The sequence below is a fragment of the Chionomys nivalis genome, chromosome 12 (genome assembly GCF_950005125.1).
Source record: "Chionomys nivalis chromosome 12, mChiNiv1.1, whole genome shotgun sequence".
In the NCBI taxonomy this organism is placed as follows: Eukaryota; Metazoa; Chordata; class Mammalia; order Rodentia; family Cricetidae; genus Chionomys; species Chionomys nivalis.
Genome location: NC_080097.1, coordinates 49,775,048 through 49,802,251, shown reverse-complemented (window position 1 = coordinate 49,802,251; position 27,204 = coordinate 49,775,048). Strand labels below are relative to the sequence as shown.

Genomic DNA, 27,204 nt, shown 5'->3' with positions numbered 1-27,204 from the left:
ACCTATACTCAGTCCCTTCTCTATATTTACACAAGATCCCTGACAAGGAATGGTGCTGCCCAGAATGGGCTGAGTCTATGCATATCAACGGACATAAGTCATCAATCTAATTCCTCATAGACATGCCCACCGGCTATCCTGATCTAAGCAATGACTCATTGAGGGTCTCTTCCCAGACAGCTCAAGACTGTGACAAGGATTAAAAGCAGTCATCAAGAACGTATAGACCAAGTCACCCAGATGTGACTGCCTCGCTGAAAAAGGCACCAAAGCCACCCAGACACAGAGGAAGCCATACACAGAGCAAGCAAGATGTGACTGCCTCGCTGAAAAAGATTAAGTGCACATCCTATCTCTCCACAAAGAGACTCCTCTTTGCAACAGAGAACATTATAGAAGCTAAAACACAGCAAAATGATTGTGCTGCTGTCAACACACAGATGTGAAGTCTGGAGATTGAACTGTGCGAGCAAGAGGTAAATTCCTGTACACAAAGAGCTCACATTAGTTGCTCCAGCATACCATCTCATTCTCGGAGGGATTCTAATACTTTTTATAACCAGACTGGTTTTCTCTAAAACCTACAAGTTGCAGGAACATTCTGATCTTACAGTCAAGGAAGCCGTCTCCCGTGCCAATGCGTTCAAGGCAGAGAAGATTTCAAGACAGTTTTCTATTGTCTCTGTTGTGTGGTTTTTAGAGATCAGCCACTGGTTAGCACATCTACAATGAGAAAGATCAGGCAGGGCAGAAGGAAACACAAATGTCCAGTTTGAGGGGAGAAAGAGCACAAGAAATGGAACGTTGGAGACTTGCTTGGTGCTGAAAGAGATAAAGAGGAATGGAGTAAAGAGAGGGGTCCCCTCAGGGCAAGACCCCAGTCAGCCAATCCTGTAATTTGTGAGAAGAAAAGGCCTTAAGGAATGACTTGTCCCTAAAGAGCAACAACAAATCACAGCTTTTGCCAATACAATTCAAGAAGGGTCTAGGTTTCAGGTTTTATCCTAAGCAGGCAGCAGAACTTGGCAACTTTGGTCATGTAATTCTGGTGTTAGAGTCATGAAGGAAACATGAGTAAAGACATTGTGGAATCATCCTCTGTGCTTAAGGATAGCTGCTGAGGAGAGGCATATGTCTGGGGTGTCCCAGCATGGAGGCCTAGAGCGAGTATTGTGTGAAGCTGTGGAGGTGAAGCCTGCATTTCATTGGTGGCCCTAAGAGGTTGGAGATGCGAGAACCGAGGAAACCCTGCCAAGGAAAGCTGCTAACAGGGAGTGGAAGCAGCCGAAGAGAAGGAGTCTGCTGCAGTCAACAAGGCTGAGAGGACTGGGAGAGCTAAGAGCCCTTTGATATCAGACATGGAGATGCAGAGTTTGGAGTTTGCCCTGCTGGGTTTTGGTCTTGCTTTGGTCCGGCATGTCCTCACAACACCCTCTTTTCTCCCTTTAGGAATGGAAATGTGTTTTCTGTATCACTGTATGTTGAAATAGGCAATTTGATGCTTACATTTATATTAGGTTACAGTTAAGAGACTGACTTGAGTCTCAGAAGAGATTTTGGGCTTTGAAGTAGTGTTGAGACTCTGAAAGACTATGGGAACTTTTGAAGCTTGACAAAGTGAATTCTGCTTTATGATATCGCTACAAGCCTATGGAGGGCCAGAGAATAGACTGTCGTGGGTGGAATAAACCCCCATAGGCTCATGTATTTGAGTGCTTGGTCTCCAGTTGCTAGAACTTTTGGAAGGGATTAGGAGGTGAGGGCTTTCGGAGGATGTATGTCACTGGAGGTGGCTTGGAGGTCTCTAAAGCCCACAGAATATGGACAAGCCTCTCTCCGGGGGCAGGAAAGGAAGAAAAAATGGACAAGACTCTGTTTCTGATGGATTGTGCAGATGGAATTAGAAACAGACACTAAAGGCTGTGGAGGATGGAGCCCATGTGAAGCCTGGAGGACAGGGAGTGACTGGTCGGTTCTTCCTAGTGCCCCTCCCCCACACTCAGGAGCCCTTTGTGACAGGGAGACAGGAGCTCTGTGATGCGGACCTGGGCCCAGTTACCGACTCCCAGAGAGAACTCTCAGCATTCAGTTGCCTGAGAGCAACAGGGGGATTCAGATGAATTTTCTCTCTCTTCTGGAAAGCATTGATCCCTTATGGCTGACCCCCAGCTCCACCACTTGGGCAATGGACATGATCTTTGCCTTTGCGTGTGGGCTGGGGTTCTTCCACCTATTATTACCCCTCCTCCCCCTTGACTCACCCTCACCTCCACCAGCAGAAAGAACCACCACCAAAAAGGTGGTGAAGAGGGAGCACAGCAAAGTCAGGAATAGAATCAGGACCGTGAAGGATTACAGAGGCCGCAGGAAGAAACCCAAGGAGGACAAGGTACTGGTTTTACGCCTGCACAGCATGCTGGAGAGGCTTGTCAGCACCATCAGCTTTTGCCAGCTCTTAGGACAAGATGCCTCAGGTGAAGCATTCACACCAGATGCTGCCAAAGGCCACTTGCCACCTAGGCAGCCCACAGAGGAGTCTGTGGCCACCAGTTCAACCCTAGAGACTTCCTCTGCTCCTCGCAATGGACACCTGTTGATCAAAGATTCTAAACTCTTGTCGCCTGTCCTGCTGAATTCCTCACCAACTGAGTCGCAGTAGTCTGTGAGTGCCTCTTGGCCACCAGAGAACTTGACACCTGGAAGACACCATTCACCACCACAACAACGGGCACCTTCCTACCCATCTCATCCTCTGGATCCTGTGGCTTGTCCTCCACCCATGCCAGATCCCAGCATGGCAGCTTCTCAGTTTGCTGGAAAATACTGGCGACCTCACAGAGCACACCTTGACCGTGGTTTGCCTTCTCCCATGCGGACCATCCCAGGCCTTAACCTGTGATTTCTGTCTCGGCCCATTTATCATCTGTGTAAAGGAGGGCTACGGTTTTTTTTTTTTTTTTTTTTTTAGTTAATCTTGTATCCTGCTACATTACTAAAAGTGTTTATGAGTTGTAGAAGTTCCTTGGTAGAATTTTGGGGGTTGCTTATATAAACTATTATATCATCAGCAAATAATGAGAATTTGACTTCTTTTCCAATTTGTATCCCCTTGATCTCCCTTTGGTGTCTTATTGCTCTAGCTAGGACCTCAAGAATTATATTGAATAGATATGGAAAGAGTGGACAACCTTGTCTTGTTCCTGATTTCAGTGGAATTGCTGGGAGTTTCTCTCCATTTATTTGATGTTGGCTGTTGGCTTGCTGTATTTTGCCTTTATTATGTTTAGGTATGTTCCTTGTATCCCTGCTCTCTCCACGACCTTTATCATGAAAGGATGTTGTATTTTGTTGAAAGCTTTTTCAGCATCTAATGAGATGGTCATGTGGTTTTATTTTTCATTTTGTTTATATGGTGAATTACGTTGACAGATTTCATATGTTGAACTATCCTTGCATCTCTGGGATGAAGCTGACTTGTTCATGGTGGATGATGGTTCTGATGTGTTCTTGGATTCGATTTGCCAGCCTTTTATTATTTTTGCATCAATGTTCATGAGTGAGATTGGTATGTGATTCTCTTTCTTAGTAATGTCTTTATGTGGTTTGGGTATCAGGGTAATTGTAGCCTCATAAAAAGAGTTTGACAATGTTCCGTCCATTTCTATTGTGTGGAACAATTTAAAGAGTATTGGTATTAGTTCTTTGAAAATTTTGTAGAATTCTAAGCTGAAACCATCTGGTTCTGGACTTTTTTTTGTTTGGGAGACTTTTGATGACTGTTTCTATTTTTTTAGCAGTTATATGTCTATTTAATTTGCTTATCTTGTCTTGATTTAATTTTGGTAAGTGATATTTATCCAGAAAGTTGTCCATTTCCTTTATGTTTTCCAATTTTGTGGAGTACAGGTTTTCAAAATATGACCTGACGACTCTCTGTATTTCCTCCATGCCTGTTGTTATGTCCCTCTTTTCATTTCTGATTTTGTTAATTTGGATATTCTCTCTCTGCCTTTTGGTTAGTTTGGATAAAGATTTGTCTATTTTAGCGATTTTTCTCGAAGAACCAACTTTTTGTCTCATTGATTCTTTGTATTGTTTCCTTTGTTTCTATTTTGTTGATTTCAGCTCTCAATTTAATTATTTCCTGCCGTCTAGTTCTCTTGGGTGAGTTTGCTTCTTTTTGTTCTAAAGTTTTCAAATGTTCTGTAAATTCACTAGTGTGGGATTTTTTTCCAGCTTCTTTATTTATGTAGGCATTTAGTGCTATGAACTTTCCTCTTAACACTGCTTTCATTGTGTCCCATAAATTTGGGTATGTTGTGTGGTCATTTTCACTAAATTTTAGGAAGTCTTTAATTTCCCCCTTTATTTCTTTCTTGACCCATTGATGTTTTAGGTGAGCATTGTTTAATTTCCATGTGTTTGTGAGTTTTTTGGAATTAGTGTTGCTATTGAATTCTAGTTTTAAGCCATGATGATCCAATAAGATACGTGGAATTATTTCATTTTTTTTTTTTTTGTATCTGTTGAGGTTGGTTTTGTTACCGAGTATGTGGTCAGTTTTTGAGGAGGTTCCATGAGGTGCTGAGAAGAAAGTATATTCTTTTATGTTTGGATAGAATATTCTACAGATGTCTGTTAAGTACATTTGAGCTGTAACATCTGTTAGTTCCTTTATTTCTCTGTTAATTTTCTGTCTGACTGACCTTTCCAGTGATGAGAGTGGAGCGTTGAATTCTCCCACTATTGGTGTGTAGGATTTAATGTATGATTTAAGCTTTAGAAGTGTTTACATATGAGTGTGCCCTTGTATTCGGGGTATAGATGTTCAGTATTGAAATTTCTTATTGATGGATTTTTCCTGTAACTAATATGAAATGTCCATCTTTGTCTCTTTTGATTGATTTTAGTTTGAAGTCTATTTTGTTAGATATTAGGATAGCTACACCAGCTTGTTTCTTAGGTCCATTTGATTGGAAATTTTTTTCCCGACCCTTTATTCTGAGGTGATGTCTGTCTTTGAGGTTGAGGTGTGTTTCTTGTATGCAGCAGAAGGATGGATTCTGTTTTTGTATCCAATCTGTTAGTCTGTGTCTTTTTATAGGTGAGTTGAGTCCATTTATGTTAAGGGATATTAATGACCAGTGATGGCAAGGTCCTGTTAATTTAGTTTTCATTGTTCATTTATCAGCATTTAAATGTGCTATTTTAAACCATCAAACCCACCCCTGAGTATAAATGATAACTGAGGAACCGGGGAGGGGAGAGCTTGGGTGATTTAAGGCAAGAAAGAGGCAGCAGGGCAGAGGCCTTCCATGCCTTTCTGAATAGCTACCACTGAGGTGCTGGAATTCACACCAATTTGTTTATTCTGTGTGTGCTCATGTGTGTGAGTACGGAGGCCAGAGGGTTTACCCTACTGCCATTCCTCAGGAGTTATCCACTTTGGGTGGCTTGGGGTCCACCCAATAGGGGAGGCTGATGGGCCAGCAAGCCCCAGGGACCCACCAGTCTGTCTTCCCACAGAAGATTAAAAGCATTTGTGGCTGCACCCAGCTGATTTACATGGTTCGGGGAATGGAACTTAAGCCCTCACACTTGTACAACACTTTATGGACTAAGCGATCTCCCCAGCTCCTTGGACTCACTGCGGTTCTAACTGTAGCCACAGCAGGTTTAGAAACACATCTATCATGGTTTGCTTCTGAGAGGGAGCCCTAAGGGGTGGCTGAGAGGTACATTTTTAGTTTTCAGCTGACATCTTTGCAGCTATCCAAAATTTAAAAAATAAGAAAGAAAGAAAAAGTATCCATGTGTAGCATATACAACACAACATGCAGCTAAGTAGTGAATGCACGGGTAAAAACTAGCAAGTAAGAGAGACATGAACGAGAAAGGTAACTCATCCAGAATATATTCCCGTTAAGCAGAGGAACTTCCCAGGTGGTGTTTATTACACAATCGAGGTGTGTAAAAGGAACAGAGAGGGCAATCTGTACATACCTGAGGATGTGAAAGGAAATACACAGAAATCCATGGAGTCAAATCAAACTGTCAGCATTGGAAGGCTTCAGGCCTCTACCGGGGCTGTTAAATGCTGCCTAAACACCTTTCGCAGAGAGAAGCAAAACAAAGCAAAACAGGCAATCACTCAGTTTTTAAAAACAGTGTGTGTGCTGGACCCCATCTGAGAAAGGCAGAGGACCAGGGGAGGTGACACCCTGCCCCTGGCCAGTTCCATCCACTCTTGCGGAATGAGACCTATTATGAATCAAATCAATGTCCCTTCTCTTTTACACAGTGATTTGTTTTTACCACAGGGAATTCAGAAAATAACATGGGAGATAAAAATTACCCCCAACACCATTGCTCAGAGACAGCCACTGTGAATTGGTATGTAATTTTCCAAGACCATTTTATTTTTAAAAAGCAAAAATGGGATCATTATCGACATCCTGTTTTGCGACCTGCTTTTGAAAGCCCTCAGCACAGTTGTCTGTCCCCGCTGCTTTCTGCTTCGTTCCCGTCATTGCCCAACTGTCTGGCAAGCCTCTCACTAGAGCTTCGGGCTTTCCGTCCCTTCTCTTACACACCAGTTGACCTCCAATGCCTTTTGCACCCCAGACCTGTGTGAAAACATCCTGGATCAAGGTCAGAATCTAACTAAACCCTTGCACTAATCTTTGTCAAGGTTAAGTCGCCATGGGTGGAATTCCAAAGGCATAGACATTGAGTGTCCTCCTGTGAGTTGCCAGCTGGCCCCTAGCCACAGTAGAGGGGCTTGTATCCCCCTGCAGGAACGCTTCTCACCCTGTGTGCTCCCCAAGTTTGCTTAATAAAAAGTATTTGTTGCCTTTTAATTTTACTTTTTTGTTAAGCTCGCAACATATGTCGGAAAACCCAAGCGGCAGACTGTGGGTGTGGTTCTGCTGGTAGCTTCGCCAAGTGTGTGTGAAAACCCTGAGTCCCACCGCCAGCACTCCACAAAGCCAGTGGCTCAGGCTGATGACACTGCCAGGTGGGAGGTGAAGTCAGGACAATCAGAAGTCCAAAGTCATCCTCCGCTACATTAAGAGTTCAAGGCCAACCAGAGCTACATGAGACCTAGTCTCAAAAATCAAAACCAAAACCAAAAAAAAAAAAAACAAACTAAAACTGAGATCACAGTAAATAAAAATAGCTACAACAATGGGAAACCATTATAAATAGTTACCAATAACATTACCAGGGCTGTTACATATACACACATACTGAAAATATCCAGACTGCTTATCCTGTTTAATAAGTTGATTATTTTCATGAGTATTATTCTGTGAATTATATTCATAAGTAAATATAATTTATTTGCATTTATTAAGTAATTAAAAATATAATTTTTAAGTAAGTAAATATAATTTTGACAGATGATTATTAACTGCCATTCTACATATTTTCCATTAATTTATATAACCACTCTTGACCAAATGAGTTCTTTTCAACTTTTACTATATGTAAATAAATCTGTTCAAACAAACTTGCAAAATATGTATTTTGTTGTTTGTGCATTTAGAAGAATTGCAATTACATTGATTGATTGTGTGTGTGTGTGCACACACACGCGCTTGCACGCATACGTGTCACACACACTGTGGTCTGTGTGCAGAGGTCAGAGGACAGTTTGTAGGAGTCGGTTCTCTCCTTTCACCATGCGGGTCCTAGGGATCAAACCCAGATAGTCATGCTTAGCAGCAAGCTCCTTTGCCCCTTTGCCCTCTCGTCTGCCCCTGGGAATTTTTAAAGCTGTGACTCTAAAAGTGGGATTCGGTGTCAAATCAGGCACATTTTTTTTTAGGCTGCGGATCTGTGATTGTAAGACTGATTTACATTCTCAGCATTGAAGAAAAAGTTAGTTTTTACTTCCTTGTCAACGGGGAAAAGGGTGGGAGAAGCCAACCTTGCCTACCTGCTAAATGAAAAGTGATACATAGACAATTTTAACTTCATCTCTTAAAATCTATCGTGTTTATTAACCACAGCTTCTAACGCTACTGTTTGGTTTCCTCATAATATGCCAGAGAATGCTATAAAAAGGCACATATGTTTAATACACACATCATGTGTCCTATGTCGTAGACGTTTTCTCAGTTTAGCTTCTGCATTTTTCCTTTGTGGTACACTACACACGGGGGTCATTATTGTATCTGCTCAGTTCTTTCATCTGTCTTATGCAGAAATGTGCAACTGTTGAAACTTGCTTACTGTTTATAGTAAATTTATTTTTATTTTATTTTATTATTATTTATTACTTAAAAAATACCAATCCAAATTCCCACTCCCTCCCCTTCTCCCACTCCCCTCCCACTCCCTCCACATACCCTCCCACCCCACCCCCTCCAGTCTTAAGAGAGGGCCATGCACCCCACCCTGTGGAAAGTCCAAGGCCCTCCCTACTACATCTAGGTTGAGCAAGGCTTACATCCGAAGAGAATAGGATCACAAGAAGTCAGTACATGCCGTAGAGACAAATTCCAGTGTCACTATCTGGCTCTAGAATAATGCCCAAGACCCCACAGGGATGACCCCAGCTAAGACCCTAAGCAACAGAGGAGAGGGTGTCTGAACTGGCCTTATCCTGTAGTCAGACTGATGATTGTTTTAAATATCACCATAGAACCTTCGTCCAACAACAGATGGGAACAGAGGCAATGACCCACATCAGAGCACTGGACTGAGCTCCCAAAATCCAGCTGAAGAGTGGAAGGAGTGAGAGTATGAGCAAGGAATCCAAGACCACGAGGGGGTCATCCACTGAGACAGTTTGCTTGAGCTCACCAACTCCAACTGGACTGGGAGTCAACTCTGAAGGGGGTTGACAGTTGGGGCAGACTGAGGGGCCACTGATAGCGATATTTATAGTAAATTTAAAAGATTTACATTTCATTTGTTGTTTTTGTTTGTGCTTAGGCTGTGTGCAGAAGCAGGTGTTCAGAGATCTGAGGACAGCTCTGTGGAGCTGGGTCTCTCCCTTTACCATGTGGGTCCTGAACTCAGGTTGCTGGATGTGCACTGTAAGCAGCTGTACCTGCTGGACCGTCTCACAGGCTGATGACGCTGGCACAGAGACTAGCCTTCTCCCCACTGCCTCCAAAAGCCAAGTGGTCTTTCTATCACTATTCCAGCAGAAACTTTACAAGATGTTTCTAAAACTCGGTGGGATGAGAAATATGCTCAAGAAGAGTAAAAAAAAATGTCAACAAAGGAAAAGAATAGAAACGGCAAAGAGGTCTCAGTAAAAGCTGCAGTGGCTGTGAGATGGCAAAAAAGAGTACACACACGCATGCACGCACACACGCACGCACACACATGCACACACACGCACGCGCACACACACACACGTCACAAACACCACACACTGCACATACAGAAGAACACTAGACACGAGACAGACACTGTGGATGACCAGAAAGAAAGCCACTCCATGGTACGGTGATGTCTGATTTTTTTATCCAACAAAATGTGAACCTGTCCCCTCCCCTCACAATTGTGCTGCCCTAATATCAGCTCTGCATTGACGAAAGATTGAACAAAGGCAGACTTTAAAACTGTAAGAGGGGAGGAGAAGAAACTAAATGAAAATGGTTGCTGAACTGGAAAGTCAAGAAACATATAATAAAAGTTTTAAATAACCCATCTTTCTCATGGCCAAAATCCTATCACGTATTCTCAAGTCTGTTCCTGGAAGCCTCATGTTCCCTGCACAGAACCACATGGAAACTTCCCCTGCACAGGACCCACGTAACTCCTCCTTGCCAGGACTTTTTTCCTTCTTACTTATTTTTCAAAAATAATTTAGGTATAATTTTGAGAAGAATTTCTGCAATTATATTAACATTACATTTATGACCAAGCATTATTTTTGAAGCAGTGGCAAAGTTTGCACATTAATACGAAGTTTGTACACACAGCATGCACACACATTACAGCACGTTTGGAGATCAAGGACGATCTGTGGGTGTCCATTCTCTCCTCCCACCGTGTGGGGCCCAGGGATTGAGCTCTGGTGATCAGGCTTGATTGCAAGCTCCTTTACGCAGTGAGCCGTCTCCCTGGCCCAACCTTTCTCTGGGTCACAAGAACCTTGTGCAGGATGTCTCCAATTCCCGTCTGTGTCTTTCACAGACTCTCAGGACAGTCAGGGCACAAATTAGTGGGTTTCTCTTTTCATTGTAGGGTGGATCCTGGTGTGTGTGTTCAAGTGTGCTCATGCACACACATGCACACACACGCGCACGCTAACATAGACACTAGTAATAAATAAAAAGAAATATTCCCTTCTAAATCAATGGGGTAAGTTTGTATAGAACCTCTCCCTGTCTCTCATGTTGAGACAGGCCCTTACTACATAGACCACATTGGCTTCAAACTCACAATCCTTCTGCCTCAACTTTTCAAGTGCTGGAATTACAGGCACGACTCTCATACGCCTGACTTGACAGTTGATTTCTTAGTACGCAACTCAAAATTTCACATGAAACAATATGCACTTATTACAAAGAAGAATGCTAACCTAGGAAATTATGCAGAAAAAGCATCCCCATGGTTTTACTATCCAGAAGCAGTCTCTTGATTATTTGAATTTTACTTACTCTTCTTTGGGGGAAATGAGCATGTTTTTAAATGGAGTACGAATTAGATGGAGTCTGTGGAAAGAGAGGTTCTGGCCCACATCCTGACATTACGGTTTGCAAGGGTTTTTTTTTTTTTTTTGCCAGTGTCCTTATCTCTCTAGTCTCCTTCACCGCCTGGTGAAGTGGAGGTGACGATTAGCGGCTCCCAGCGGCTTCCAGCGGCTCCCAACAGCTCCCAGCGGCTCCCAGCGGCTCCCAGAAGACACCTAGTGGAGCTGAGTTTTCACAGCCTCAGCTGGAGCACTGACTGATACTTCGCCTGTGAGACTTTGTTTTTTTTAAATCACTCAGTATTTTGTCACCCGCTTCTTATTCTGCAGACTTGAACACACATTTACAACTCTCCTTACTGCGCATGCGTATATGTGTATAAGCGTTTGCATGAGTGAGGTTACCTTTGTCCATGGGATTGGCTACTGTATCCCCCCGCACTTTAGGGTTGCTAGGTTCTCAGAAGGAAAACCAGTTTGGAACGATTTCTTGAAACTGGTTCAGGATCCCTGACCCAAGCCACCAAGTTGCTTGTTAGAAAGGTTATGACGGTACCAGCTTCCTCCTGTGTTGGCAGCATGATCTCTACCACCCAGGACAATCCCAGAGATAGTTTGATTTTGCCCCAGGAGGATCCCATCATCAGGCTACAAACACTTTCCAGAGCCAGGATGCGGACAAGTACGGGGGGGGGGGGGGCACAGAGAGTTCATGTTGGGAATGACATGGGGGGGAGAGCCAAGAGAAGACAGTGGTAAATAAACAAATCACTGACCAGGAGTTCCCAGCAGAGGCGAGTGCTTTGGAGAAAGTCTATCAACCAAACCGGAAGGGCTGGACTGTTTAGATAAAACCTCTTCCAGGGTCAGGCGAAAGTCATCACGCTTGGGTCTGAATAGCAAGAAAGCATTGCTGGGCAGCAGGAGTGGGAGGACAAGAGGCAGAGCCTAAATGTGGGCTCAGCATCATCCAGGAGCAAAAGGTAACGCCCTGAAATGCAATGATGCAGGAACAGCAGAGGAAACAGGTATAAGCCTAGAAGGAGCTGGGATTTCATTGCTAATACCAGGATGACCCACGGCACGCTTTTGAGAGCCAACATACCTTTTACAAAGATCACGGCAGCTGCTGCATGGAGAAAAGATTGGGAATGAGAGCTGAAGGCAGGGGTCCTAGGCAGGAGGAGAAGCCAGAGGCTGTGGCTGGAACATGGGTGTTAGCAGGAGCTATGGGGGCACGAATGGAAGCAGTGAGATGCCACTGACATCTACAATGTTTGATGACCTGTGTCGGCAGGGCGGGCTATCTGCAGCGGGAAGAGTCACCTCAACCCTTCTGAAGTAGGTTAGGATCTGTGTTCAGAATCAGAGTCCCGCCTCTGGCAAGCATCCGAAACCCCAACCACATTATATAAAGTCATGAAGGCAAATGTCCCTCTAGGTAGCCTGAGCTCATATGCAAACCATGTCTGAAGGGCAATTGAGCCAACATCTGGTCCCTGCAGGAGCCTGAGCTTAAGAATCTGTGCCTGGGGCTGGAGAGATGGCTCAGGGGTTAAGAGCACTGGCTGCTCTTCCAGAGGACCTGGGTTTGATTCCCAGCACTCACAACTGTCTATAACTCCAGTTTCAGGGAATCCGACACCCTCACACAGACACACATGCAGGCAAACACCAATGCACATAAATCTTTAGAAAACGTGTGTGTGTATGTACATACACACACACACACACACACACACACACACACACACATATATATATATATATATATAAAGAATCTGTGCCGTGTGGATAAAGGTGGCTAGTGCCCATATGAGACCAAAGGCTGGGCACTGAGCTCACCTGGGCCCTGGGGGTCCAGTGCTTTGCCTGATTCATGAAGCGATGGTTGGGCCCGAGTACTTCCTTCACCCAGCTTCAGCTTCAGCATCTACTGAGGGAACCCTAGCCTTCATTCCTCCATGCAGTGGCTAGGTGACAGGGCCAGCCTAGCCCAAATTATCCTCTGATGACCCCCGAAGCCCAGACCGACCTGCTTCAGAGAGCAGATGCTCTTAATGTCATGAGAAATGTGCTTCTTGACCTCCCAGGGTCACTCCCTTCTCTGACAGGGGACCCTTGACTCAAGTCCTACTGATTGGGGATTAGGGTAACAGGACTGTCCATTTGCAATGGGGCCAAAAGTCCCCATTGCAGGACTGAGGCTGGCAAGGTCCCCCAGACAGCTACTTGGCTATGTCCTAAAGACCCCAGTTTGGCTAGGAAGGCAGTGTGAGCTTCAGAAGTATGGTCCCTGTTTGCCAAGGCCCAGGTGGTCATCCCTTACATGCTGTAGGCTTCTGTGTATCTGAGAATAGAAAAGCATTCTTGATCTGAACAATCAGGGTATGCAAAGAGGCTGGAAGGCCACAACACTCGTGAGGGAGAAAGAACCAGAGAAAGGGCCAGAGAACTCAGAGACCGTCAACCAGACTATTAGTTCTGGAACTTCTTGTGTGTGTATTCATGTGTGTGTGGGTGCACATGTGTGCATGTCTGTGGAAGCCAGAGGTCCATGGAGTGTTGTTCCTCAGGAACTGTCCACTTTGCTTTTTTGAGACAGGATTTATCCTGGTCTGAGGCTTACTGATTCAATCTGGCTGCCTGGCAGGCCATAGCGGTTTGCCTGTCTTTGCCTTCCTGGTGCTGACATGACAAGAATGTAGCATAATGCTTGGATTTTAAAACATGGGTTCTGGGAATCAAACTCAGGCCATTGTGCTTGTTCAACAAGCACACTACTAGCCTGGCTATCTCCTCAGCCCACCTCTGAGACGTCCAGAAAATGACTCAGATAGAACATGGTGAGAACTAAGCTTTTGACTTATTCTCCACCCTGTTATGCCCAGAACTTTCCCAATGCTATCCCATTTTAGACAGACATACAGTCCCTCCTCCTCCTCCTTCTCCTCCTCCTCTCCTTCTTCCTCCTCATATTCATGCACAGCTAATTTCTGTTGGTGCCATCATCAACATGGTGGTGTAATTGGACATGTCATGTGGCCTCCACCCCTGATATTTTACTTGATCTGAACTGTCTTCTCCCTCACTGAGATACCTGCAGGGTCTCCTCTGGTCTCTCTGCTCCTTCTCATGTCCTCCAACCAGGCCTTTGATCCATAGGTGGATCAAATTATCCACCTATTACCCTGTCTCCACTGTACAGAGACTTCACACTGCCCCCAAGGCAGCCCCTAGCCCCACTGCCCTATTTTACAAGCAAGAAAACAGACCAGACATATTGGCCAGGTATGCCAGAGGTCCTTTAACTGGATGAGAAGTGGGAGGAGACAAACATAGCCTACCATCTTTCCCGGGTGACCTTTGGAGTCTCAGACCTCCATATTCTGCTTAGTGTTCTTCGGTTATGACTGTATGGTTACAAAGGGACATGAGTGCCTCTTATGAGCAGACGCCTGGGCTTCCGGTGTTTCCCTCAAGGACAGATTGTGACTCTGGTTTGGGTTGTATGTTTCAGCGAGTGGGAATGATCCCCTGACTCAGCCACAGGTGGCACATGGTCAGGGTGATGAGGGACAGAGTCCGAGAGCTTGCACAGACCCCATCCACTCCTAAGTAGAGGTGCCCATTGAGTTGTTTCCCAAGATGCTGAAATAAAATGGTCTTTGTGGCAGAAAGAGAAAGTGTGGTTCTCAGTAGAGCCTTCCTCTTTATTCAACATAACACAACGCTAAGCTTGCTGTGATTCAGAGAAGTCCTCAATGTTTATCTCACTAAAGGCAGGGCAGTGATCTGGAGCCTATCCCAGGCAGACTTCTCCTGTTGCAGCGGGTCCCAAGCCCCATGGAGGCCAGGCAGCAGGCTGCTTTGCTGGTCATTCTCCTCCACACAGTGTCCACACAGAGTCCAGGATTTGAGGTTTGCTGATAGACTACACTCAAATGGCATGGAATTGACCGATTCTCCCGTGTGGATGCCGAAAATGTGCTAAACTGCTCGTTCTGACCATTCTGAAGGTTCAGTGGGGTGTGAGCCCTCCCTGACTCACCTGGTATGAACCACTTCCCCTTGGGGCTTTGTCTTCCCATCAGTGTCACGAGGGCCTTGACAGATGATTCCCCAAGTAGCACCAACCCCACAGTTAACAGTCCCACGAGTCTAAGGCAGGTTTATGGAGGTACAGTAGGGTATAAGGGGGACCTAGACCTATGCCCAGACCTGCCGATACATAGGGTAAAACAACCCTGTACCACCAAAGTTTCAGGGTCCCTTTCAGTGTGATCACCAGCCTTCTCCTGGAACAACGAGGGGCACATGGAAGATGAGCCTGGAACCTGGGCATGCCCTGCCAAGACTCATACCAGAGAGCACATAGGTACCCAGTGTGGAAGAGAAGGATGGGGCATGAGGATAAAATGGCAAGAGAACATATTTTATTAAGCATGTAGAATTCAAGAGACTCTTGGTCTAGCCCTTGCCGCTTAAGTGATTTTTGTTTTTAAATTTACTTATTATGTACATAGTGTTCTGGGCACCAGATCTCATTATAGATGGGTGTGAGCCACCATGTGGTTGCTGGGAATTGAACTCAGGACCTCCAGAACAGCAGTCAGTTCTCTTAACCTCTGAGCCATCTCTCCAGCCCTTAAGTGATTTTTCTTAAAGTCAACCATATTATGTTGACCCAAACACCTTAAAGGTAGATTTGGACTCATGCATCCTAAGATAAGGCAAGGAACCAGCCTCCCTTGAGCCCAGGAGAAGAGCTAGCTTCTGTTTTCACCTTTGCCTCGCAGACCCCTTAGTGCTGGGAGCACAGCGCACACAGCGCATATTTCTCTTTTTGGCTCTTACAAATAATGCTGCTATGAACATAGTTGAGCAAATGTTCTTGTGGTATGATTATGCATCCTTTGGGTGTATGCCTAAGAGTGGTATTGCAATAGCCAGAACCTGGAAACAACCTAGATGCCCATCAACTGAAGAATGGATAAGGAAAATGTGGTACATTTACACAATGGAGTATTACTCAGCAGTAAAAAAAAAAATAACTTCCTGAAATTTGCAGGCAAATGAATAGAACTAGAAAAAAAAAAACTATCCTGAGTGAGGTAATCCAGACCCAGAAAGACAGATATGGTATGTATTCACTCATAAGTGGATATTAGATCTGAAGCAATGGATAACCAGGCTACAATCCACAACTCCAGAGACGCTAGGTAAAAGTAAGAACCCTAAGAGGAACATACATGGAGAGCCCCAGGAATGGAAATAGTTAGATCTCCTAGGTAAACTGGGAGGGGGGCTTAGAAGGAGGGGATGAGGGATGGGAACATAAGGGATCAGGAATACCCACTTGGGGGAAGGAAAAATGGGGAGGGCAATGAAAAAGATTTCTTGAAAGAGGGAGCCATTATGGGGTTAGAGAGAAACCTGGTGCTAGAAAAATTCTCAGGAATCCACAAGGATGCGATCAGCTAAGACTCCTAGCAGGTGGGGAGGGTGTCTGAAGGAGCCTTGACTTTTAATCACAATAGTGACTATCCCAATTGTCATCAAAGAACCTACATCCAGTAACTGACGGAAGCAGATGCAGTGACCCACAGCCACGCACTGGACTGAGCTCCCGAAGTTCAGTTGAAGAGAGGGAGGAGGGATCATATGAGCAAGGGGGTCATATGGGAAAAACAGAGGCAGCTGACCCGAGTTAGTGAGAGCTCTTGGACTACAGGTTGACAGCTGAGGAACCTACATGGGACCGAACTAGATTCTCTGAATGTGGGTGACAGTTAATGGTTTGATCTGTTGGGGGCAGAGGGAGCTGGCAGTGGCATTAGGACCTATCCCAGGTGCATGAACTGACACTTTGGAGCCCATTTCCTTGCTCGACCTGGATGTAGGGGGGAAGGGCTTTGTCCTGCCTCAACTTGGTATACCAGACTTTGCTGACTCCCCAAGGAAGGCCTTACGACCCCACCGCTGAGGAGTGGATGGGGGGGGCTGTTAAGAAAAGGAAAAGAAGAGGTAAGTGGGGTTGATATGTAAAATGAAAATAAATTATTTATATATATATATATATATGCTATTTGAAAAGGAAGGTGCTTACTGTTGTATCAGGAAGCCGACAGACTAGTAGGCTGACATCTCTTGCATTTCAAAAGGCCCCTTCAGCTGGGTGTGGTGGCGCACGCCTTTAATCCTAGCACTCGGGAGGCAGAGGCAGGCGGATCTCTGTGAGTTCAAGGCCAGCCTGGTCTACAAGAGCTAGTTCCAGGACAGGAACCAAAAAGCTACGGAGAAACCCTGTCTCGAAAAAATCCAAAAAAGAAAAGGCCCCTTCAGCCTTAGCTAAAAACATTTAAGGTGGATATCTACAGCTCACTCACAGTGGGAAGAGCTATCTTCCACCTCTCAGGAGGGACATCTGAATGAAACTGGTGAAATGGCATAGTGTAGAAACAACAAAATGTTTCCCTTGAGTAAGAATCGCTCATATGGAGCTGCGGAAGTGGTACAGTTGGTAGAAAGTGCATCGTGTACACAAAGCTCTGGGTTATGAGACCCCAGCATCTCATAAACTGGGTTTGGCGGCGCACACTTGCAGCCCCAGCACTCAGGAGCTGGAGGATCAGGAGTTCAAGGTCATCCTTAGCCTCCTAGCAAGTTTTAGGCTAGCCTGAGCTGCTTGACATTCTTTCTCCAAAAAAATATTTCAGAGTTCACAGCTTCCTTAGTGACTATGATGAAATTGAAAATATTGAAAGTGAAAATATGCTTACCATAGACAGGCCAGCTCTAAAAAGTAACTGCTTTTTATTTTTGAAATATAGTAAGAGTTGGAACCCATTCTCTTTGGATGGATACCTAGCTCAGCCTAGATGTAGTAGGGAGGGCCTTGGTCCTTTCTCAGAGCAATGTGCCTTAGCCTCTCTGAGGAGTGGATGGGGGGTGGGATGGGGAAAAGGTGGAGGGAATGGGAGGAGGGAGGGAGTGGGAACTGGGATTGGTATGTAAAATGAAAAAAGATAGTTTGTTTTCTTTTTAAAAAATTAAAAAAGAAATATAGTAAGAGAGATTACTTTTATTACTATTAAAATTAGAATATTCAAACATTTTTTTAAAAATAGAAATTTAGAACTGGGCGTAGTGGTGCATGCCTTTAGTGCCAGCACTCGGGACAGAGTGAGTTTCAGGACAGCTAGGGGTACACAGAAACCCTGTCTCTAAAAGCAAAAACAAAACAATAAATTAGAAATTTAGGGACTGGAAAGATGGCTTAGGGGTTAAGAGTACTTGCTGCTCTCGCAGAGAACTAGAGTTTGGATCCCAGCAGATCCCAGCATCCGTATGGCTGCTGACAACTTTCTGTAAGTCCAGCTCTGGTCTGATGCCCTCTTCTAGCCTCTGGGGGCACACCCACAGTGTATTCCCCACGAGAGAGAGAGAGAGAGAGAGAGACAGAGAGACAGAGAGACAGAGAGAGAGACAGAGACAGAGACAGACAGAGACAGAGACAGACAGAGAGAGTTTTTATATGCTAAATTTGGCACCCACTTTCAGGATCCCTTTTCTTGGCAAAGCCTACAGCAGATTCACAGACTTCTGATTAAGAACAAACTAGCCCAAAGCTCTGGGGATTGTTTCCTTATGAGTCACTTCATTTCCCAGGCAGGAAAGTCTGTTCTCTGGCCAAAGACCACATCATAGCACTGGCCAGCAAATACGGTTGTCAGGGAGCCAGCTGACAGAGGATAAAACTCTCAGCCACCATCGTCACCACTTATAATGCGGCTCGGTGCCAACCCTATTCTGCCCCCCAAATAAGCATCTTGTGTTCCCAATTAATTGCCATTCCTTGGAGGGATTAGAAAAAGACAGCCTTTCGTTACATGACACAGCTCAGGATAGCTTTGCCTGTGTGCTGTTTCGTTTTTGAATCACATTTTACTGTGTAATCATTAAAAAAATCAAAGCAAACTAGAAGTCCAATATTTATGCAGTCTTGAGGATGACCATTGTGCCATAGAGTCACGGGAAGATGCTTAGCTTATGATGGAAAGAGGAGGAAAAAGCAGAGCCAAAGTAATATCTCCCATGCGTCCATGATAAACTACGCCCAGGATAAGCCAAAGTGAGCAGCAGGCCTTAGGACCAACGTCAGCAAAGTCAGGCGAATCGCGGTTTCTGTCTGTTTTCAGTATTACCTTTGGGGTTACATAATTTTTACAGATTTGAAGTCAGGAGACAAACAATACATCTGTGTTAAATTAGCTCCCAGTGTCTCTCCCTTCCTGATCCCAGCAGTCCATTCCTTCTGTGGCTTCCCTTGTGACTGGCTTTGCGGGTGTAAGGCCAGGACAGAGCTAACAGAACCCCCAGACTCGGATGACCACAAACCCCAAGCCTGGCATGAGAAAGAGCAGGGAAGACCCCATCAGCTTTTCCAGCATCCATCCTGTTTCCCTTCACACCCTTCCTAGTTTCTGTCCTCAGAAGAGACTGGCTTCTGTGAGCAGGGGTGTGAGAGGGGGGCTCCGTGTTTAAATTCATGGGGTTTGTGGAATAGACATGCTGTCTTGCTTTCTTCAAGTCATCAGAGACTGATGGTCACGTTCACATCACCCACAGACTGACGTTTGGAGTCAGCTGTAAATGGCTTGTCTGTGGTGACCAATTAGTGGTGAGAAACATTACAGTCCCTCAGCTGCCAAGACCCTGCCTGGCCTGGCCCAGCTTCCGCCTGGCATCTGCGGTCCTCATGGGGTCCCCATGAGAGCATGAAGTCAGCTACTCTCAAGCAGCTACCGAGAAAACTGTGGATAGGTTCCTACCGCAGAATCTGAGGGAAAGAGACAGCTCCGACATAGAGAGGCTCCAAAGGCTAATTAGGGGTCAAAGTCAGATCCAAGTGAACTGCCTCCAGGCCTGCCCTCAGAGCCCTGCTGAACTCTTCAAGTGGGGCTCTCAGGAGATTCTCTTTCAAGGCCAGTTCTTTTAGGGGAAGTGAGCAAGGGACTAAGGGGCCCATCCTGTTCTCTGACCCCAGTGCTCTTTTGAGTCTGGACATGCAAATGACCTGGCTTCCTTTTCTACTGGATCAAAGCAGTCTGCAGGACCGTGGGGACAGTTCCACAGTCCCACCATTTCGAATCCAGTTGGAATGAAAGGCTGACGTGCCAGACCGACTTCCATAACCACTTTCACTTCTGTTCTCCTCAGACTTGACAGTGTCTTGGTCTCTGACTGACTGAGGGGTGATGGAGAGTTGCCGAGCTGAGGGCCAAAGAGGCAGAGGAATGTGAGGAGAACTTGACCCCAAAAGTGGCAGGATAGGAGGAGGAGAGATCAATGAGGGAAAGATCTAGGCAGTGGCCTAGAGGAACAAGGGAAGGTTACCATGCGAACAGCCCAGAGGGCAGAAAAGCAGGCTTAGCAAGATTGTGTCCCCAGGCAAACAAGCAGCAGAGTCTCCTGGGGGTAGAAACTCTTGGCTAGAGGTTGTAGGTCAAAGCTTGTGGTCTTCCCTTAGCGTAGCTCAGAGCTCATCACATCCCAGCCCCTGATCTCTCAGTCGCTGTGCACAGGTCATGGTGCAGCCTGTTCGCAGTCTTCACCTCCGTAACTGTCTACCTCACTCCTCCCCAACTCCGTCCCCCCACTCTCACTTCCTAGCCTTGCTTCAATGCTAAGGTTTGGACTAATCCCAAGGACATGAGCCTCAGTGTGCACCCCAGCCTTACTCCTTCCCAGCTCTGGGCCCTGGAGCAGGTTCCTGCAGCTAACACAGGACCCTTTGGGGACCAAATGAGACCAGATTTCTAGGTGCCTATCCAACCATTCATTGTTTGACCTGAGTGAATGCCATACCCGCAGAGCCATCAAGGTCTGATGTGGGGTCTGAGAGGTAGCTTATTCCCCCCACCCCACTGCAAAAAGCACAGTTGGAAACAGAAACTCAGAAAAAGGAAAGCACCAGGCCAGGGCTCGGGTCTAGCAGTGTGGTCTCAGAGACAAAGAGACCAGCAGGACACCGTCCACATCCAACACTCTGCTTCTGGGCTTTTCTTCCAGTCTTAATTCCAGCTCACCATTATCCTGTCCTGTCCACATTATCAGCACCCTATGCTTGGCTAATCCTAGGTTATGGTTTTGCTATTCATCAACATGGACTTTGAAGCTCCCTCCCCCCTCCACCACCACCTCAGGTCAGCATCTAGAATGTGCCTAACTTGCAAGTGCTCAGAAGCCTCTCATCTGAGTCTTGTATTCCAGTGGGGCCAGTGGGCCTCTCACCTTCAGAGTCCCCTTACCCTAAACCTTTGCCTGGCTCCTGACATTGGAACATGACTTTGTCATCTACAAAATTCATGCTCCAGAACTGTCCAACGAAGTTAAAAAACACTAAATCAATCAATCAGCCAATTGCAAACCCCACTTCATAATGCTTTAGTTACATTGATGACTTTGTGTTGAGGCTGCACTCATAGCCGCCAAACAGGATGAACATGCCTGCTTTAGAACATTGATGTCCTCTACAACTGCCACCTACAGGGAGCTGCTGCCTTTACCTGCAGCCAGGGTGACCACACCTGCCCTTCTCAGTGATAGTAACAGGCCCGTCCCGCACTCAACAACATCCATCAGCAACCATCTGTATCTCGACTCTCTTACAGGCACCAGCTAGATGCCATAGATCTAGGATGGATCCCAGGGGCAGAGCTGATGCCAGGCAGCAGCATCAGACATCCTATCATCCATCCATCCATCTATCTATCTATCTATCTATCTATCTATCTATCTATCTATCTATCATCTATCTATCATCATCTATCATCTATCTATCTATCATCTATCTATCATCTATCTATCTATCATCTATCTATATCTATCTATCTATCTATCTATCATCTATCTATCTCTATCATCATCTATCTATCTATTATCTATCTATCTATCTATCGTCTATCTATCTATCTATCATCATCTATCTATCTATCATCTATCTATATCTATCTGTCATCTATCTATCTCTATCATCTATCTATCTCTCTCTCTATCTATCATCTATTTACCTATCTATCTAATCTCTCTATCTCTTTTGAGATAGAGTCTCATATGTATCCTTGGATAGCTTCGAATTCACCATTCAGACTAGACTAATCACGAGCTCACAGAGCTCTGTCTTCCTCTGCCTCCTGACTGCTGGTATTAAAGACTTGTACTGATATATCTGACTGCGTTCATCTTTTAAAAATCCTCTCCTATCCACACTCTAGCTCTAGCCGTCTTGCCAGCTATCTCTTGTCTACAATCTGCCCATCTCCTTTGTCCCGTCGTGCTCCAAACCTGCACACAGGAATGGGATTGCCAGGTCTGGGCTCTGGAGAGCAAGTGTCTCTGCCCATCTCAGATGTAAACGACACTCTTGTCCTTTTTAACAGAGCCCATACATTCCAGAAACCCACCCAGCCTCCTGCCTCCTACTGACACAGCACCTCTGCAGAGGAGGTCTCCTACAGCATGACCAGTGCAGGACAGAGCTAGGAAAAGGCTCCCTCTGGCCCAGAAACAAGTGAATTAAACACAGGAATTAAACAGGTCATCTATTCCCCCAGATCACATCAGCAGCCCAAACCTTGCAACCTAAGGGAAGCTTCTGCAAACCCTAGGGCTCTCTATGTAAGAGTGTGCACACTGTACCATAGATGACACCTAGAGGCCTCTCTCCTCTCTCCTCGAATGCCCTTTTCTGTCACCGTTTATCAACAGCCTCTACTCAACAGCTACATACAGGCTCAGAGCACTCATATTAGCTCCAGGAAACACAGCAGGAGCCCTGGTCTTGTAGGTCAGCAGTGATTTAATCCAGGAAGCGAGGAGCATCTTGTGGACAACACAGTGGGTTTGTGGGCACAAGCATCCCCTGCATTTGCTGTGTACACCAGATGCATCGCGTTTTTCTCCTCTTGCTCCTGGGGCAGCATCCCAGCTGTCAGGTGTACAGAGGCCAACGAGGCGGAGATGACAAGGTCTCCCAAGAACTTCTTGCCACTGGCTTGGGGAATTAGCATTCTTCTGGTGAGGGAGGTCTGGGAGCAGAAGAACCTGTATTCCATCTTGTGGTTCTGTTTAGCACCCAGATCTCTTCTCGGAAGGGGCTGTGGCTACTGTTTGACATGGCAAGGGAGCAGAGCACAGAACAGTCAGGCCACGGTCTCACTTTCCCTCACCGAGCAGGTTCCACAGCCTCGTCCCTGTTTAGACCTCTGTACCACACCACCTCGAGGGAAGTAAAATGTGCCAGGATTCAGGGATGCCCCTTCTCCTGAATGTGCTGTTTCAGCCCACAGCACAGGTCATGGAGACCACTGTAGAGTTCACCACGGTTAACGGTGGCTGTTGGAGCTTGGCCCTTCCTCCTCCGGCTCTCTTCCTCCTAGCCTAACCTTCCCCTGCACTCAACACTTCACTCTTTCAGTCACTCAGAAATGGTTTGCCAGCCTGGTGGCTCAGATCTGAGATCCCAGCCTCTCACGAGGCTGAGGATGGAGAACTGAAAATTTCATGCCTGTCCAGGCCACAGAGCAAGGCAAAGGTCAGCTTGGACACCCAGTGAGACTGTCTCAGAATAAAAGAACGAAAGGAAAACAAGGGGCTGGGTTAACTCGGTGGCACACGCTTCTCTAGCAAGCTTGAGATCTTAAGTTCAGTCTCAAGTTAGGGAGAGGAAAGAAAAGGGAGAGGGGGGAAGAAGGGAAGGGAAGGAAAAGGGAGGGGAGGGAAAGGGAGGGGAAGGGAGGGGAGGGGAGCGGAGGGGAAGGGAAGGGGAGGGGAGGGGAAGGGAAGGGAAGGGGTACTCCATGAGTAGGTAGAAGAGGACTCCAGGACAACATAACACAACACTACACAGCACAACAAAGCATAGCCTAACAGAAGCCATGCCGGCAGGGAAACCCCCTGAGGTTAGGTCCTAACCACTATGCTCTGTTTTGATTCTCATCTCCGCGCTGTGATTCACATCTAGGCATCATCTCCCTGCAACTTTATCAGTCTCCTTCCTTTTTCTTCAGCTTCTAAGGCGTCGCTAATCTGGCAGAGACATCGCTTTTGAGGAAAGCACACCTGCTCTGCCGGGCCTGCTGAGGAAGAGCTGGGCTGCCCTGTCCTACAGATCCTCTCCACACCCCTAAACCTTCGCAGCAGGTCCCTGACTGCCAGCGTCAGCCTCCAGTCCCGAGCTCCATCCCACAGACCAGAGTTCATGCAGAAGGAAGCGTTTTCAAACACAGACCACAGCTGCTGGGCTAGCTGTGGACTCCTGTGCAGTATCGCCTAAAGGATGACTGTCACCATTTGGTTGAGAGGCTCTCTGGAGGTCTGGGCGCCCCCTTGCCTCCTTGAAGAACAGTTGGGCTTGGGAGGCTGAGTCCACACTAGACAGTGATCACTGCCCAGCAGGGCAGGCATTGCTCAACTCCACAGCCCCTGACATGAGGGAGAGCTCGAAAATGTAAACCCAACAAAAAATAAACAGAAGAAAAATACAGTGAGGGGCAGGAAACACAATGTGGCCCTGAAACAGATGGAGGATTGGAGCGAGTGGGATCAGAGAGAGTGGCAAAGGCCTCCTGTGTTCCAGAAGGTTCAAAGACAAGTTTCCCTGGGAGTGCTCATTATGTGACCACTTCTGCCCTGAGGCGAGATGAGTACAATTTTTTTTTTTGAACTTTTTATTTTGAAAACAATTCAAGGATTATGGGGAAAATGGCAGTCACCAGAACTAAGATAATCACACTGGTACAGTGGCACCAGGGACACTGATCAGGGGCTTTACCACCTATGTTTGTTCTTTGCTGACCCTGTCAGTCTTGAAGATTAGGACATTGGAGAATGGCCTTCGGTTTCCTTCTCTACAGTCTTTTGTTTAATTGGGCTGTGTTGCGGGTTCGGGGGGTTGAGGAGTGCATGGTGGTAGAAGTTCACAGAAACCTCTGTCCTATCCCTGGTGCGGTTGGTCTTGGTGAGCTGGCTAAGCGGCAGTCTGTAAAGTTATCCTACACCGCTGCTCTGTCTGCCTCTCATACTCTACGCCCAGTCCCCCTCAAGTTCAGGGGGACTAGCTCTTCATCTACAGACAAGTTAAGAGAATTCCCCCACAGTTCCAGCTCATGGTAACACTGGGTCTTTGTTGGTGTGGGCCAGTGAGAATGGAATCAGTGGCCAAGTACAAAGTAAATGAGAAGCTTTGAAAGTCTTTGAAATTGTGTGTATGGGCCGGGTGGTGGTGGCATAGGCCTTTAATCCCAGCACTCGGGAGGCTGAGGTAGGCAGATCTCTGTGAGTTTGAGGCCAGCCTGGTCTACAAGAGCTAGTTCCAGGACAGGCTCCAAACCCTGTTTGAAAGACCAAAATAAATAAATAAATAAATATAAATAAATAAAATTGTATGTATATGTGTGCACATGTATGGGTGTTGTTTCTCAGGAGCTGTTTTGTATTTTTTGTTTGTTTTGTTTAGACATGATATCTCACTGGAGCAAAGACCATAGAGTAGGAGAGACTAGCTGGCCAATGAGCCTCAGGGATCCTTCTTTCTCTACTTTCCCAGGACTGAGATTGCAAGTGTGTGCCACTAGGCCCAGGTTTTTTTTAACACATATGCTACTGGATCAAGCTGTCTTTACACTTCTAAAGCACTGATTATCTCCCTAGGCCAGGTCCAAGATACTTTAAAAAAAAATCATTTCAAGAAAGCCTGACGTAATGGCACAGACCTTTAATCCCAGTACTCTGGAGGCACTCTGGAGGTAGAGGTAGGAAGAGCTCTGAGTTCAAAGTCAGAATGGTCTACAAAGTGAGTTCCAGGACAACCAGGGCTACACAGAGAAACCCTGCTTGAAAAATCAAAAACCAAACCAAACCAAAACAACAACAACAACAACAAAATCCTTTCAAAATATGTTATGAACTATTCTTTCATCGGTTTGCCTTTCCTAACAAACCATATCTTGGCTAAAAAGATCATTCCAGAAATCAGTCCTGTCATATCACCCCCAGGATACCTGAAATATCAGACAATTTCATTCAAAAACAAAGTAAGAGAAAGCAACGGCCAGACATTGACCTTGAGTCAGACGGAGCACACATTGCTGCCAACCTCACTGGACTCTGCACGGTGGCTCCAGCTGCCTCTCTTCCTAGGAGATTGGGGAGCTCACCTCTAGCCCCACAGCCATTCTGCATGTCCCCAGCTGTCTTCTCTCACAGCCCAGGCCGGAATCTTTGCCACCCTTTCTGATCTTAGAGCGTCTGACACAGGATCTCCCCTGGAGGGACGCACTTTTATAAATCCAAAGACTTCTCAGGGAACAGACAGCAGGGTATCTTATCCATAGGCACAGCATAGAGCGCATGAATCCGATCTGTAACACCCACAGCAAAGTCCCTGCCCGCTCACCCATCCCAGAGGCCTCAGAGCGCCGTTGGCATCGTGTAGAGAAATGAACTGCCCAGAACCCAGCTAAGAGACCGACCTTGCAGGACTTCAGTAGCTTCTCACCATGGCTCCTCAGATCCCAGGGTACACGTGATGGAAGGAACCTCTAGTGGTAACCAGAAGCGCTGGTCCCAGTTAAGAAAATTCAATCCCATCCCCAGAGGGATTCTTCTCATCTCAGTCAGCGTTGGCTGCTCGTGGCTTCCTGCCAGCAGCACACAGAGGTACCTGTGTGCCCCCTGTTGTGATCAGACTTCCATCATCTGCCCCAAGGAGCAGCTCAATGTGAGCTCCACCCCTGAGCCAAGTCTTCTGGGGACTGCTGACTCCTCAGCCCCAGAGGTGCTCCTGGAAAGTTCCATGGGCACCTAGCCTTCAGCCATGCTGGTCACGATGTCCCTCTGCCACCCCAAAGTTTTCTCATGGGTTTTGGTTTCACCGCGTGGCTGATGTTTTCCCTCAGCTGGTTCAGCGGGGCTGACACACCTCCAGTTAACTCTAAGAAATGTTTTTCAGTGGGCTCTGTCTGGGCCACCTGTGGGAACTAGGGCGGTTGTCCTCTTCAGTCCGTTGGTTTGGTTGTGCTTTTAAATGATGCTAATATTAGTGAGGTCACAGGATGCTGTGACCATTCAGTGGCAGAATGGGTGTGACTAGAGTATGAGGTATAGATGTGTGGTAAGTACGAATCCCCCCACGTTGGATAGTGCAGCAGCCTGTGCATGGTTCTGACCCCAGAGATTCTTCAACTAACCACTCTACTTGGCGATGAAACTCAGAGAAGAGAGAGTGAGGTGACAAGGGGAAGGATTGTAACACCATATATTGGGCATGTCCTTTCCCACATCAGTCAAGGGGCAAATGGGACTAAGAAGGTCACTGAGAGGGCCTGCTGGCCCAGCAGACTTCATGGGTCACTGACGACCTGCTCATCCAGGCATCTAAGGGAACCGGTGGGCAAATCTTCCTTCGTCCTGATGGTTTGGGAGGATGGAGTGTGTCATCAGTCCACCAGTTTCTACACCACACCCCGTATCTCTCTCCAAAT

The 27,204-nt window shown here is 46.3% G+C and overlaps 1 protein-coding gene across 1 annotated transcript in view; it reads right to left on the bottom strand.

Annotated features, from left to right (window-relative positions):
* Blk (BLK proto-oncogene, Src family tyrosine kinase) overlaps nt 1-26,225 on the bottom strand; it is a 49,230-nt gene extending 23,005 nt beyond the window's left edge. Inside the window, exon 1 of the mRNA XM_057786193.1 lies at nt 26,194-26,225. The gene's annotated coding sequence lies outside the window, so the exon portion shown is untranslated. The remainder of the gene's footprint in view (nt 1-26,193) is intronic.
* Nucleotides 26,226-27,204: the final 979 nt, after the last annotated feature.